The 14707-nt window shown below is 36.1% G+C and overlaps 1 protein-coding gene and 1 non-coding gene across 28 annotated transcripts in view; one reads left to right on the top strand and one right to left on the bottom strand.

Moving 5' to 3' along the window:
* NRXN1 (neurexin 1) overlaps nt 1-14707 on the top strand; it is a 1166070-nt gene that overhangs the window by 405580 nt on the left and 745783 nt on the right. The window lies entirely within an intron of this gene.
* LOC116596678 lies at nt 13278-13415 on the bottom strand. Its single transcript, XR_004288260.1, has one exon. It is a non-coding gene; the product is annotated as a small nucleolar RNA SNORA8 (small nucleolar RNA).

The following is a 14707-nucleotide window of genomic DNA, read 5'->3' as shown; positions in this document are numbered from 1 at the left end:
TTTATGGGAGTTGGACAACACATGTTAAGCAGAAATAATTATGAAATATTAGAAGGTATGAAAGTTCAATGGAGACAAATGAAGGAGAACTAGGGAAAGAAGGGCAAGGGTGGGTGATATTGGAATGAAGACTTGAAGCAGGTCAGAGAACAAGCAATGCAGGTATCTGGAAGAATATACCAGGCAGAGGTGAGGGCCAGTGAAAGGCAGTGGTCCAGGAATTGTCTGGCTTGTAAAAATATCCCTGGGTAGTGGTTGTGTCTGGAGCACTGTATAGAGCTTAGGGTGGTAGGAAGATGAACTCACAGATATAAGAGTGGGGATAGATCATGCAGCCCCTTCTAAGAATTTTGACTTTTTTCAGAGAGATGGGAAACTACGAGATGCTTAGTTGTTTTTTTGTTTCTGTAGAGTTTTTAATGAGGCAGGAAACTGTCTATGTCATGTTTAGTGGCTAAAGCACGAAACAAAACTAACAAAATATTAATTGTGTTTGTTTCTGAATGGTTCTTGGTGATGTCTCTTTCATTTAATTTCTTTCTTTGCAAAGCATAAAAAAAATAGAAAAGAATCCTCTAGGATTGCCTCTTTTTTTCTTAAACCAATGAAAAAGTGAAATAATTTTAATGATAACTTACATCTCTTATAATAAAGTGATCTTGTCTCACGTATAATGAGATAATGTTCTTGATGAGAGGTGTTTTTTGTTTGTTTGTTTGTTTGTTTGTTAATTTGTTTTTGGCTGTTAGTTCATTTCATTCTTGAACCTGGATGGAATGATGAGAACGTGGGGGCTGTGGTGTAAATTGTCCTTCAAATAATTAATGGTGATAATTAATGTAAGACAGAACTCTTGTCTTGTCAGTGATGAATAACCAAGAGAAGCAAAATGGGCTACTGAGTATATTTAACAATGCATTTGTGAACAAAATTAGTATTTACTTAGGTGGTAAGTTAATTTCACTTTCCACTTACTAACCTCAGTGCACATGTTTAAACAGACAAAAAACTACATGCAATGGAGGAAATTGTTACTTCTAAACTCCTGTTTATAGACTCCTATTTCTCTAAATATTCACGTATTTATCTTGTCTTTTACTTTGTGACTGTCAGATCATTTTCATGGCTTCTGGCTGTAACTATGCTAGTATAGATTGAACTGCTTTGTAGAATATACACATTACTTAGTTTTTTTATTGACACCTCTTCTGCTTCTAACTCAAAAAGGCTACTTATTTTCTCATGGGTGGGATTTGCATCAGAGTGACGTGATTCAACTAAAAGCATCATTTTGATTTCTTGTGTTGGGAGGGACCTTGGGGATTGGAAAGAAGAAGAGTAGATTCAGGGACACCAGGTTGGGAGATATTTCAGGAATTCAGGAGAGATGCTGGTGACTCAGGTGAGGGTGGCAGCAGTGGAAATGATGAAAATGATTAGATTGTAGATCTATTTTAATGGTAGACTGGACGGATTTATAGTGGTTTTACCTAAGCATTCTGAAGCTTAGAGACCAGCACCTTCCCAATTTTTTTTGTACTGGTAATTAGATTGAAAATGGTTTAAGTTAATTTCACCACATTTATATGTCACTTTACCTTCAAATAATCACTGATCTAAGAATTCCTTGTCTCCTTCCTTATCTCCTCCTCTTAAGTATTTTTTCCTTGTAGAAACATTGATACCAAAAATAAGTATCAATTTATAAATTTATACTACTATAAAACTAATATTATAAATATCAGCTGTATATTTTATGGTGAATGTGTAAAAAATGATGTCCTAGCCTTCAGAGTCCCCTTTCTTTCCCCTGCCCTTCTAAAACAAAAACAAGTCTTCCCCATTCACAGGTATTTTTTTCCCAGCAAGATGCCAAAATGTAGCTCTCAAACTAAGTCATACCAGTGTAGCTTTTTGGCTGTCAGCAAACATTTTTTCATTTCAGTTTAATTGTCATTTTACATCCAATCAAGCATTGCATCCTTTTCAAACTGGACCAGCTAAGATTTTATTTATCAGAATTTTTCTAAACACATCCTGATTGGGAAACATGTACTTTTCATCCCTAAGTTAAAGGTTAGAAAAATCTGGGTTCCAGAGCAATGGCTTTTTAATTTAGAAAGAGGGGTTTGTTTGAAGAATAAATAAAAAGGCATTAAATGAAGTCCTTTTTGGTTCTTTATTAAAGCATGAAAGAAAGATTAGTGCTTTTTTATTGTTGTTGAAAGGGAAAAGAGAAAGAAAAAAAAAACACAGAAGAAACAGTAAAGAGGGAAGAGAGAACTGTATCTTGCCCCAATGCTTGCTACTTTCCAATAGAAAAATATGGATAACCAGATCAGTCCATTTTACTATTTAGTCGTAGTTTATTGCTTCTTTTAAATTGGCCAAGACACCACACATCAAACAATACCAGTTTTGCAAACTTTCTATTTTACATCAAAATCTGACATGTTCCCCCATCTTGCAAAGGACTTAAATTAATTTGACCTTTCCTGCTCTTTTGTTCCTTGCTTTGTTCTCCTGTCTCCCCATGTTCACTTGGCTGCACACTGTAAAATGGACAATAATTTTTGTTTAAGCGTCATCTAAACCTTTGCATGAAGTCATACTATTGGGTACTGATTAGATAGGAAGATGAAAAAGCCAGAAGGGAAGGCAGGGAGGAGGAGATAGTGTGGTTCTACTTGTGTGCCTCAGCTGCAGCCATTATGTCACAAAAGAAAAAGGACACAAAATAAAGCAGGTTGAAAAGATAGTGATGACAGCTGCCTTCTAAATTGAAAGTGTTTCCAGCCAGGTGAATCCTATACTATCCATGAGGCAGTACGAGAGCAGGGAGGTGTGATCATGTGGTCAACATATTAACTTGAAATCCAAATGCTTGTACTATACTAATAATTTAAGTAGTTAATAATTTAAGTAGTTATATAATTTAAGTAGTTAAGTAGTTATATAGATCAAGGTAAACCTGAAATTTTCTGTATCGTTGATGTATAAATTTAAAATTCAGTTTACTTACCTCTTTTCCAGATAGAAGCAGGACCTTAGTAATTTCATGAAGATAGATTGAGAGTGAGCCATAAGCTGCAGGGATTTAAATATGTGACTTAATTATATACGAGTGGGACACCAAACACATCAAAGAACAGTAATAAGAAAAGGATTAAAAAAACAAACAAACACTGAGACACAAATGAGAGATGGTCAACATTATAAGCCATTAGGGAAATGCAAATTCAAACCACAATGAAGTTTACCCACTGAGATGGCTATAATCAAAAAGATAGATGGTAACAAGATCTGGTGGGAACAAAGAGAAACTGGAACCCTCATACATTGCTGGTTGTAATGTAAAACTTTGGAAAACTTTTTGGCAGTTTCTTAAAATGTTAAACATAGATTTTACATATCACTCAAGGCTTCTAGGAATCTACCCAAGAGAAATGAAAATATGTCCACACAAGAACTTGTACATAGGTGTTCTTGCATAGCAGTGATGAAGTTCTAGAACCTAAGTGAGGTTCGGTGGGCTGAGGTCCAGAGCCGATGACCAAGAAAGAATTCTTGAGACATCTTTGGTGCAAAATGGTGGTTTATTAAAGCACGGGGACAGGACCCGTGGGCAGGAACAGCTGCTGCCCTGGGTTGTGAGGGATGGCAGGTTATATATCTTGCCATTGTGGGGGTGTGAAGGGAAGGGAGGTTTCAACGGAGTTTTCATATGTTAAAGAGGGCCTACAAGGTGCCGGGAGGAGGCCTTGTCCTTGTGGCTTGATCAATGTCTTCTTTAGGTCAGCCATTAACATCAAGGTACTTGGGAGATTCGTGGTGTGGTGTTATGATCCTGCTATCATTTACATTCCCTTCTACCTCAGCCTCCTCCAGTTTCGTTTATGATGGGGAGGGAGAAATTAGGGCTTGGGGAACTGAGAGTTATTTGCCTCTGGAAATTTGTGCTATTGATAAGGTAAACTCCCTGTTTGTAGATCTCCAGGACATTTGTAGAGCAAGGGAGATTCCTGTCTTGCAGGATTGTGATCTCTGCAAGTTAACTATTTGTTTATCGTTTATGGCAGTCAGGAGTGCCTGAGGAATGCTACACACATTACGGAGGGGAGCAGGTGGAGAGGGGGGTGCAAGGCGCCAGCTTTTGCTCTGTCCTCAGCCAGCCTCCTGCTCCCTCATCAAGCATTATTCATAATAGCAAGAAGTAGAAACAACTCAAGTGTCCATCTATGGGTGGGTGGATAAGCAAAATGTAATATATCCATTCAGTGGAATACTATCATATACCATATACTACATGGTGCCACATGGACGAGCCTCGGGCACATTATGCTAACTGAAGGAAGTCAGGCACAAAATCCACAGATTATATGACTCTGTATAATTGTCAAGAAAAGACAAATCCATAGTGACAAAGATTAGTGGTTGCCTGGATCTGCCTGAGAATGGCAACAGGGAGTTACTGTAAATGGGCACAAGATTTCTTTTTGGAGCAATGGAAATGTAAAATTAGATGTGGTGATGGTTTGCACAACACTGTAAATTTACCAAAGCTTATTGAATTGTACACGTAAAAGAAGTGAAATTATGATGCATAAAATATACCTCCAAAAATGTATTAGACCTTTTTTTTTTAAAATATACAAATAAAACCATGAATATAGAAGCCTGAAGGTCAAAGAGGGGAACATTTCAAGGGAAGATAGGAATGATGAAGGGTGTTGGTTGTAGAAGAGATGTGTGAAATAAAATAGAAATATAATGAGAAGTTAACATTGCCTCTCCGATTTTTACCAGGGAAGCCATTGTGCAGACAGCCCAGCCTGCAACTTTCTGCAGGATAACTCTCCACTACTCCAGAGTGCAGTACCTTTCCTTCCATGGAGTAGCTCATAAAGACCTTACAAGAACCCGTTCATTTAAATAGGGTTCATTATACATGGAATGTTAGGGATTGTTGTGTTTTCAGAGCAACTCTGAGTAGACTATTATTATGCAGTGCTTATTTTAACAGGAGTTGATTAGGACCAGAAAACTGTCCTTGTTTATCATAGTTCCAAAGCCCCAGCACAAATTGTACTAATCCTATCATTATGAGTGATGGAAAAAAGAAGGGGTGGGGTTGGGGAAGGCAGGGAAATGGAAGAGAACATGTTTTGTCAGCAAGTTCACATTCTTTACTTTATAGAATTAGTTTTCCTTTAGAAAAGCTCCTAAGGATAAAGTCAATTTTTTTTTCCCCCAACATGGTCAGAGGGCATTTTCACAGGAGAGAATTACTATATACAAGCACAACATATAGATCACTGATTTCAAGTAAATTGAAAATAAAATAGCCCAATAACAAAACTATGCAAAATTACTTATTTTTACCATGATCTGATTCTCATTTCCAGGACTTTACAATGATTTGGGGTCATTATTGTGGATATCAATTAGTTTCTTGCCAGTTATTGAAAGAAGCCATAGTTGAAGAGCTATTTTGAGTGCCTGGTAATAAAGTTTACTGCAACCTAATTCATTAGATACCAGAAACCATAGAGAAATGGTTCCCTATTGTATAGTTTTCTGCCACTTAAAATTAATTCCAAAGTGTTGGCTAAAATGAATTTTCTATTACTTATTTTTATACTTTGTTTTTTCCATCTTGACATATTCAGGATCTCTAAATTTTAAGTTAGAGAGTGCTAAAGAAGGCTTTGTACTTCTTGACTGACATTTTTGGTTTAAAAGTCAAAAGTTAATTAAGAACACAGTGAGGGTTTTTTTTTAAATAGACTCTGAGATACTGGTTTCCGTGTGTTGGTTGGTTTTAATAGCTTGTATTAGCAAGCGTTTTATCACCCAAATTACAGTGAGGTACAAAGAAAAATCCTAGGTTTCATTGTCTGGCATTTGGAAAGGCGCCTATTTTTCTGCTCGTTTGGGCATGCATATAATGAGCTCACCGAGTGTTTGTTTTCCTGACCTCTGGAAGAGAAAAGCAACCTGACATTAAAGATGGGGGTAAAATACTAGGCTGATGCCCACAGGTTTATTGGTGTGTTTGCTGTCACATTAATTGTTTGGAAGCGCTTTTCTTCAGTGCTTAAATTTCAAAGCAGGTTTTTATGAGGATCCACAGGAAGAAAGCATAGTACCGGAAAGTGAATCATCCTTCGAGAACTGTGTTGACATCTCCCCAGAAACAATGTGCTGTGTTAACACACAACATCAGGAACCGTACCCTGCTTGCTCTGACCGAAATCCCGTTTTGTCGTATATATAAAGGCAATGGCAAGGAGGTCTGGCCTCACAAAGCAGGGGCTGCACACTTGGGGATCTTTTCTTGCATTGGAATGACTTTTCCTAACTACCTTACAATAGCATAAATAAAAGCAGTGTTCTCAGTATATGATTATCACAGCAGACATTTATATTATATCTGCATACCCTGAGGACAGGGCACAATTGAGTTCTTCACATTCCTAGGAGCAAGAGCATTTCTGATCAGAATGGCCCAAACTGGGAGACAGAAACAACTGGAGGAGAAATAGAAACACCACCAGTGTCCACTTTGTTTTAATCTGGGTTTAGACCACCTATAGCTGTTAGCTGTAGGTGGCCACCTGCTTCATTTTTTCCCATTTTAGGGAAAGAGCAAGGGCAGCAATGGCATCTAAAATTCATTCCCATTCATGAAACAAATCAGCCCCTAAACAGTGAAATCGGTATTCTGTGCCAGGAAGAGAGCTAGGGAGTCAATATAACTTCCTGTCCCTGGAAGAGTTATCGTCTAGTGTAAGAGTTTTCAGATGGTAGTATGTAAATCCATTTTCCTCTGATTGCACTTGATCTTCCACAGGAATCAGGTAATGCAATATGTATCATTAGTCCCATTTGACATGATTCCAAAGACATTCAGCTAAAATCGCAATGTCATTGGCACAAACAGACCTCTCCTCCACCCCCAGCAAGGAGAGGCTGACACACAATAAAAAGCAAAACCTGTCAATCTATCAAGGGAAGGAATGAACAAATTTCTGTAAACAGAAGTTTAAAATTTGATTTTCCTATCTTAAAATCTAGGCCCCCTTAGCTGTGCCTGCTTCCATGAAGTTGTAGGAGTTGTGGAGTGTTCTCTGCAAGGAGAAAAAGGCAAATTGTAATCAGATTATATTCAAATCTGTATGTGAATATATTTCTATTATTCATCCTCTCTATAGGTTGATAAAGGAAACATAAAACCTTTCAGGCAAGAATGGGTGTTAAAAATTAAGCTGAATTTGCTGCTGGGCTCCCCTGACCCAGCACACAGATACTGGCATCTGAAGGGGTTCAGTTCAGATTAACTGCCAAGAAAAACTCAGAGACTATGAGTTTTGAGGATTTGCTTGGATATATATTTATACGAGAGCAGCCCCCACGAAGATGCTCTCAGAAACCAAACGCCACGGTGGCTTACAAGGGTAAAGGTCAAAGATGCTATAAGAGTGGATAAGTGGGTTTAAGTAAGTCCTTGGGTTCTCAGTCCACCATGATGGCATGATGTGAAGGCAGGCTGATTGTTAAACCCATGTCCACTGGGGTATTTTGTGACTGAGTTGATCCATTAATTCTCTTGATTAGGAACAAGTAGTATACTTGAATTATAGACCATAAAAGGTTGCAGGGTTTTTGGTTTTTTTGGTGTTTGTGTTTTTTTTTTTTTTTTTTTTTTTTCCTATCTCTGGTGAATTCTAGGAGAAATGGTTGCTCAGGTGTCATCTTTGGAAAATTTGAACACTTGTTATCTTTCAGTCTTTCATACCCTCCAAATACAGGGTCACACAGAGGACAAGCCCAGGACAAATGATCTTTATCAGTGTGATAGCCAAAGTGAATTCCATGTGGTAGAGGAAGATGTTCACAGGTGCATTTTTATATATATTATTGCTTTAAATTTTGTCAGCCCAGGTAAAAACACAACTCAGAAATAGATGTACTAAGGGATTTTCCCTGACAAAAGCACAATAGAAAATACTTTCTACTAATGATCTCATCTGTAGCTTCTCAGCATTTCCAACTGTTAGACACTGCTAAAAAAAAAAAAAAAATGCAGTGTTGTGTGAAAGAGAAGAGGGTCTCTGTGGGAGGTTTTGTATTATGTCATTGTTGGCAATTGAGTCTCTGTAGAACCCAATATGGCATGGTATCTTTTTGGCTTGACTTGTAAAAGGGAGCTATTTATGTAGAATAATTCATTCACATGGCAAAATCAGTCTAAATTAAGAATTTAATATTATTAACTTTTCCCTGGTTATAAAAAAAAAGCATTCATTATTGAAAAACATGAAAGAGACAGAAAGATTTAAAGCAAAAAAAAAAAAAAAAACCGAGAAAAAAAACCACCACACACACTACTATAAAACACAGAAATGGTAACTTTCTATTGTATTTCCTTCTAGAAATGTGTTTATATGTGTCTGTGTGTGTATCATTCATATGCATTTATATAATATAATAATCATGCAATTTCTTATACAATTTGTATGTCCAAGCTTTATCTTGTTATTTATGTGGGAAATATTATTTTCTTTCATCATTAGAATATGAAAGTATAATTGTTAATGGTGGCAAAATATTCCTTCCTAATGTTTCATAAATTAACAATTTCTCAATAATTGAATATTTTAATTATTTACAATTTTCCTGAAATTAGGGCTGTAATTAACATCGGCTATACAGATTTTTTGTTCATATTCCTGATTTTTTTTCCCCTTGGCTATATTATTTAAAAGTGGAATTATTAGGACAAGGGTAGAACGTTTCCTTGAGTCTTGAAGCAACTTGCCAACTTACATTACCTAGAAGTTATACCACTTTTTATCTCTATTAGAGTACTCAGCACTGGTCATATTATACCTAGCAGTGTTGAATATTGTAAGCTAAACAATATTCCTGTTTTGGGGTGCTCAGTGGGTTAAAGCCTCTGCCTTCTGCTCAGGTCATGATCTCAGGGTCCTGGGATCGAGTCTGCATCGGGCTCTCTGCTCAGCAGGGAGCCTGCTCCCCACCCCACCCCCACCCCCGCCTGCCTCTCTGCCTACATGTGATCTCTCTTTCTGTCAAATAAATAAAAATATTTTTTAAAATTCCTATTTTATTTGTCCTTAAATTTCTTTGAATGCCTATAAAATTGTATAATTTTTCATAAGTTTACTGGTTATTTAATTCCTGGTTTATTTATTCATGTTCTTTATCAGTTTTTCTTTGGAAGACCAAGGAATTTCTCTAAATTGGTTTTCATAATCGCAGATATTTTGTACCTTACACGTGTATTAAACACCTAGAATAAGAACTACAAGGCCCTTAATACTGGTTAATAAATGAAATAGTTTATATATTTTTTTCCCTTTGGCCATCTGTCTGTAAGTTTCTACTTTTTTCTACTTCAAGACAATCTTCAAGCAAACATGTGTAAAGTAGAGAAGTGTTTGAGAGATATGATTTGTTTGGTAGGTAATTATTTGATTGATAGGACATCCTAGTGCACAGAGATTCTATAGAAAAATATTAAAACAGGACTCCCAAATTGAATAATGTTCTCCCAAAGAGTGTAATGCTTGACCTTGAATTGGTCTTTACATCCACTTTAGAAACTCACTTCTGAGAAAAATACTCTAAATTCCCATTTGTAGTCTTTCTACTTTCTGGTTCTCTCCTGCCTTCTTCCACCTCTTTACCTCAGGAATCATGTGATTGAGGAGAAACTGTAATAAAGGGTATAAGTAATAGAAAAGATCAGGGAGGAATGGCTAACTGAGGAAGTGGTAGTGGGACTTCAGGTGATTTTACAAGTATGTGCTTAGTGGGACAAGTCAAAGAAAAAAAGAGAAAATCCAAGTACAGAGTCAGGAACAATTATGGCATTTCAGGAATCATAGGAAAAGTGAGTTTTTCATAGTTGAGTAAGTTGAACCTATTTGTGTCACTAGTGTGAAAATAGATTGATGAGGTTTGGCTTCCTTCTCTTTTCTCAGGGAAAGATCTCAGATCTGCAGCCAAAGAGCTGATTCTCCTCAGTATGGGCTCTCATATCACAGTGTGCTTATGAAAACCATCTAAGAAATTTCAAACTTTCTGAATACAAAATGCCTTTTCCCATCAGCTAGAAGTCATTCTTGTCACTAAACAAATCAGCCAATTTCAGAGTACTTCCTGCTTCTACTTCTTATTGTCACAGCATCTGGCAGGGAGAGTTATTCTGGGTGTAGGAAAGTTCCAGAAAGTTCCAAGGACTGCAGATTCAGCATGAAAAGAAGGTCTACCACCAGAATGCTGCCTTCCACCTGTTTTGTCCTGATTCTTTTCTAGTATGTCTTCATTCTCATAGTTTCTAAAATTTGTTAATATCTTTCTGGCCTCAGAACTTTCTAGGTGTCACTAGAGCTACTTAGAATATTCCTTGCCCTTCCCACTTGCTTTAACCCTTACTCTTTTTTCAGGTTCCAGCAACTGAAATGTACCTTTCCCAGGTGCCATTTGAGTATTTGCCATCAAGGTACATCTTGGTTTTCCTTCCTTGGTGACACTTTGAACAAATGTAATTAAATGATCTGTTTAATATATGGTTACCATCTGTTTTCCCTCCTTAGACAAGGAGTCATGTAAATAAAAATCACCCCTGATCTTACATTCAAGCAGTACCTTTCCTTTAGCTCCATAATCAAATTTGATTTTAAGCAGAGTAAAGTTTAAAAGGGTCTTGGATAATAACAATAGAAATTTTCATTTGTATTTCAAAATGACTTATTTGGTTAGCTTTAACTCTTTGGCTCATGTGCAACTTACAGATAAAATTAATTATAAATATTTCAATCAATAGTCACTGAGTGCCTCTTAGGTGCTAGACACAGCCCCTGGAATATAATGATAGACAGCCACCATGACAAGAGTCAAAATCCCCTGCCCTCACAAAACTCACACTTCAGTGGGAGATGTGAAGGTAAATAAATAATTATTTTGTACCTTAGGTAATGATAAATATTACATAGAAAGAAAAACAAAAGCCAGTAAAGTGATAGAGAGATGTAGGTATATTAACTCTAGAGGCAGCAGTGTTACTTTTTTTTTTTTTTTTCATTCTCGTATCATTTGTTTTCTCCTAGAAATGAAAATTAGAGCTACTTTTCTATACAGCTTATAGAGAAATACTGCTTTCTGGACTGTGTTTATTTTCGGTCTCATTTGGAATATACCTATGTTTGACATGTTATTTTCAATATCAAAACCCAAGAAATTAATGGGGCCATGCTTCTAAAAAGAAAAAAATTATATTTAACAAACCTGTAGCTTTGCCCAGCATCTGGAATTGACTTAAATCACAATATTTTTGTTTCCTGGGTTAATGGGTAAAGTGTTGCACCTCAGTATTGAAATTGCAGGAGAAAGATGGCTATTTATACTTCTGATGTGACTTTTTGTCCTTTAGGGTTGTTACTGGTGAGTAATTTCAAAGAATTATTTTCCTTCAAACTGGAGGATAGCCTATATGTAGAAATACAATTCAGAGGTAAGAATGTCTCCTCATGAGCTGGTAGATAGAATTTTATTCTATCCCATAAGTACATGAGATTAAAAGTCATACCAGTGTGGTTTAATCCTTACTTTCTGACTATAATGTCTCAGAGATTAGCCACATACCTGGGGGCTGCTTGTTTTTTTCCAGTTAGAATATTTGTTGTTATTTTCTGGATAGTGTCTACTAGAATTTATAGGGATGTTCCTTTCCACAGATTTAATTTTAAAGTAATATGATATATAGATATATTTCTTTCACCATATATATATGTATATATATGGTAAAAAAAATCCTTTTTGAGATCTGAAAGACTATTATGAAGAATAGATCTTATTCTTACCAATTCAGTTACTTAGCATAATCAGGATAAAAGGCCAAAGTGGGAAGGCAAAAATTTTGAGGGAATTTTCTGTCAAATCATCATGTCTATCAAGTAAATGCAGATGTTTAAATCATTAATATATTTTACCTGCATGAAGATTTTAGGACTATGAAAATCTTTCCCAAACATTAGAAAATCTTGGCCTTGTGCAAGACTAACATAAAGAAAATAATAAAACTTTTACTGAAAGACAGAAAACAGGACCTAAATGTGTAGGAAAAAAAAAACAAACAAACAACTGTGTGCCTCTGGATGGGATGATTTTCAAGCTTTAAATTAAATGACAGAGCTAGGGCAATTTAACTCATAAGGGATTGGGGGCCTTGACAAATTATTTCTGAAGGTAATAAGCAAGCGCAAATTTGCATAAAAGGATATATTTTTGAGAAAGATGATCAGGTTACCAACATGATATTAAAAGGTATTATGAGGGGCACCTGGGTGTCTCATTTGGCTAAGCATCTGCCTTCAGCTCACATCATGATCTCAGGGTCCTGGGAGGGAGCCCCAGTTGGGCTCCCTGCTCAGAGGGGAATTGGCTTCTCCCTCTCCTGCCACTCCCTCTGCTTGTGTTCTCTGGCTCTCTTTCTCCGTGTCAAATAACTAAATAAAATCTTTTTTAAAAAAGATACTATGGAATGACTATAACTAAGCAGCCTGTTTCCGGCACAGAAACAGACAAACAGGTATATGGAGAAGAATAGAGTCTCACAGTGGATCAAGTACATACGGAGTTTAGTATGTGATGTGTACTGTTAAAAACTGTGAGGCAAGGATGTAATAGTGAATAGATAATATTGGAATAACTGATTATGCATGTGGGGAAAAAGTAGAATTAGTTTCTTCTCACATACCATTCGTGTAATTAAATAATAAAGGCATTGCAATATTATAGAAAAACTAGAAGAAAAAAGAGGGAGATATCTTTATAATTTGGGGGTTAGGGAATGTTTTATTAATCAAGAAATGAAAAGAGTTTGCCATGAAGTAAAACTTTAATGGATTGATTTTATAGTATTAAAAACAAAATTTTTTTTTAAAGCCAATAAATTTTTATTTAAGGAGTTTTTATATGTGATTACTTCCACTCCCAGTCACGGCTCATCACCATAGTTCCTCCAAAGTTAGAATCATAATCTTCAAAACAGCCCTTTTAAAAAGAACAATCCACAGTTGTCACTGTCACCCCTGTAATCTTTGGGATCCAATGTAAACTTCAGGGCCCTGTTTAGGGTCTGAGTGTGGATCTGTCTGGTTCTCAATTTCAAACACCCTAGAAAAGGAGAAGCATTACTTCCTCTTGAAAATTATCTCCAGCTGAGCAGTATAAAAAACCGTTAAGAATACTGTTTCAGTAAAAATACCAGGTTTAACATGCACAAAGCCAAGAAAACCAACGATACCAGATACTGAGTTTCTATTGCACTGTCCTTTGAACACCCAGCAGGAATGAGCTGCTGAGGGCAGATACCATGCAGTGCGATTAAAAACAAAAATTTTATACAGGATAACTGGATGACATTTTTGGCCAAACTCTATGCTAATAATTTTATAAGTATCAACTCTTTAACCTCTAGGTAAATATTTCCCCACATTTTAGAGAGGAGGGATTGGAGAATTATAATGTTTAGGCATAATCACAAAGCTGATAAATGATGGACTGGTAATTTGTCTGTTGTAGTTATCCAGCCTGAGCTCTAAACCACATCACCAGGAACAAAGTCAAGAGAAAATGTATTCACTACTCAGACACCAAAAAAAAAAAAAAAAAAAAAAATCTCACCATTGGCAATGACATGGATGGAGCTAGAGAGTATCACACTAAGAGAAGTAAGTCAATCAGAGAAAGACAATTAGCATATGATCTCACTCATGTGGAATTTAAGAAACAAAACAGAGGATCATGGGGAAGAGAAGGAAAAATAAAACAAGATGAAATCAGAGGAAGACAGAACATAGAGATTCTTAATCACAGGAAACAAACTGAGGGTTGCTGGAGGGAAGGGGGTGAGAGGGGTTGGGGTAACTGGGTGGTGGACATTAAGTAGGGCATGTGATATAATAAGCACATACATATGACTGATGAATCACTTAACTCTACCTCTGAAACTAATAATACACTATGTTAATTAATTGAATTTAAGTTTTAAAAAAGAAATTAAAAAATAAAACCCATAAATAAAGAAATAAATTTTAAAAAGGAAAATGTATTCAGGCACTATAATCATTTGCATTTAAATTTGTTCTATAAGAAAGTTAGCATCCACATAGGATATTCTTTAAAGAGTACTGCTTACATGGTCACTATCTTAGTTTTGAAGAATCTAAAGGCTCTTCCTAATAGTCTTTAGTCATGTTTAATACAACTCACTAGACTATATTTCACAGTTAAACAGAATATAACTATACCTCACTTCCTTGGATCATTAAACCAATATCCTCCCTGGCACATAGTGTAAAGTAAAACTTCTTTACATGACGACTTTTCTCTCCAAACGTTTGTCTATTTGATAGGAGATAAGAATAAAAATATCTAGTGATGGATGATCTATCTGTTCTGCCTGCCCTCTTTGCCACGAACTAAACCTGAATAGTAATTTCTAAATGTTAACTCTTCTTATTTTTACATTGCAGTTGTTATCTTCATTTAGATGGACTGCATTGTTCAAAACTATAATAATCATAACAATAATTGGAGATGCAGTTGGTGTCCCTAAATTCACACCAATCAGTAATTCACCGTTCCCTCTTAGATGGATATTCCTGATCAAAAT

The sequence above is a fragment of the Mustela erminea genome, chromosome 7, assembly GCF_009829155.1.
Source record: "Mustela erminea isolate mMusErm1 chromosome 7, mMusErm1.Pri, whole genome shotgun sequence".
In the NCBI taxonomy this organism is placed as follows: domain Eukaryota; kingdom Metazoa; phylum Chordata; class Mammalia; order Carnivora; family Mustelidae; genus Mustela; species Mustela erminea.
This window is presented reverse-complemented; position numbering and strand designations above follow the sequence as displayed.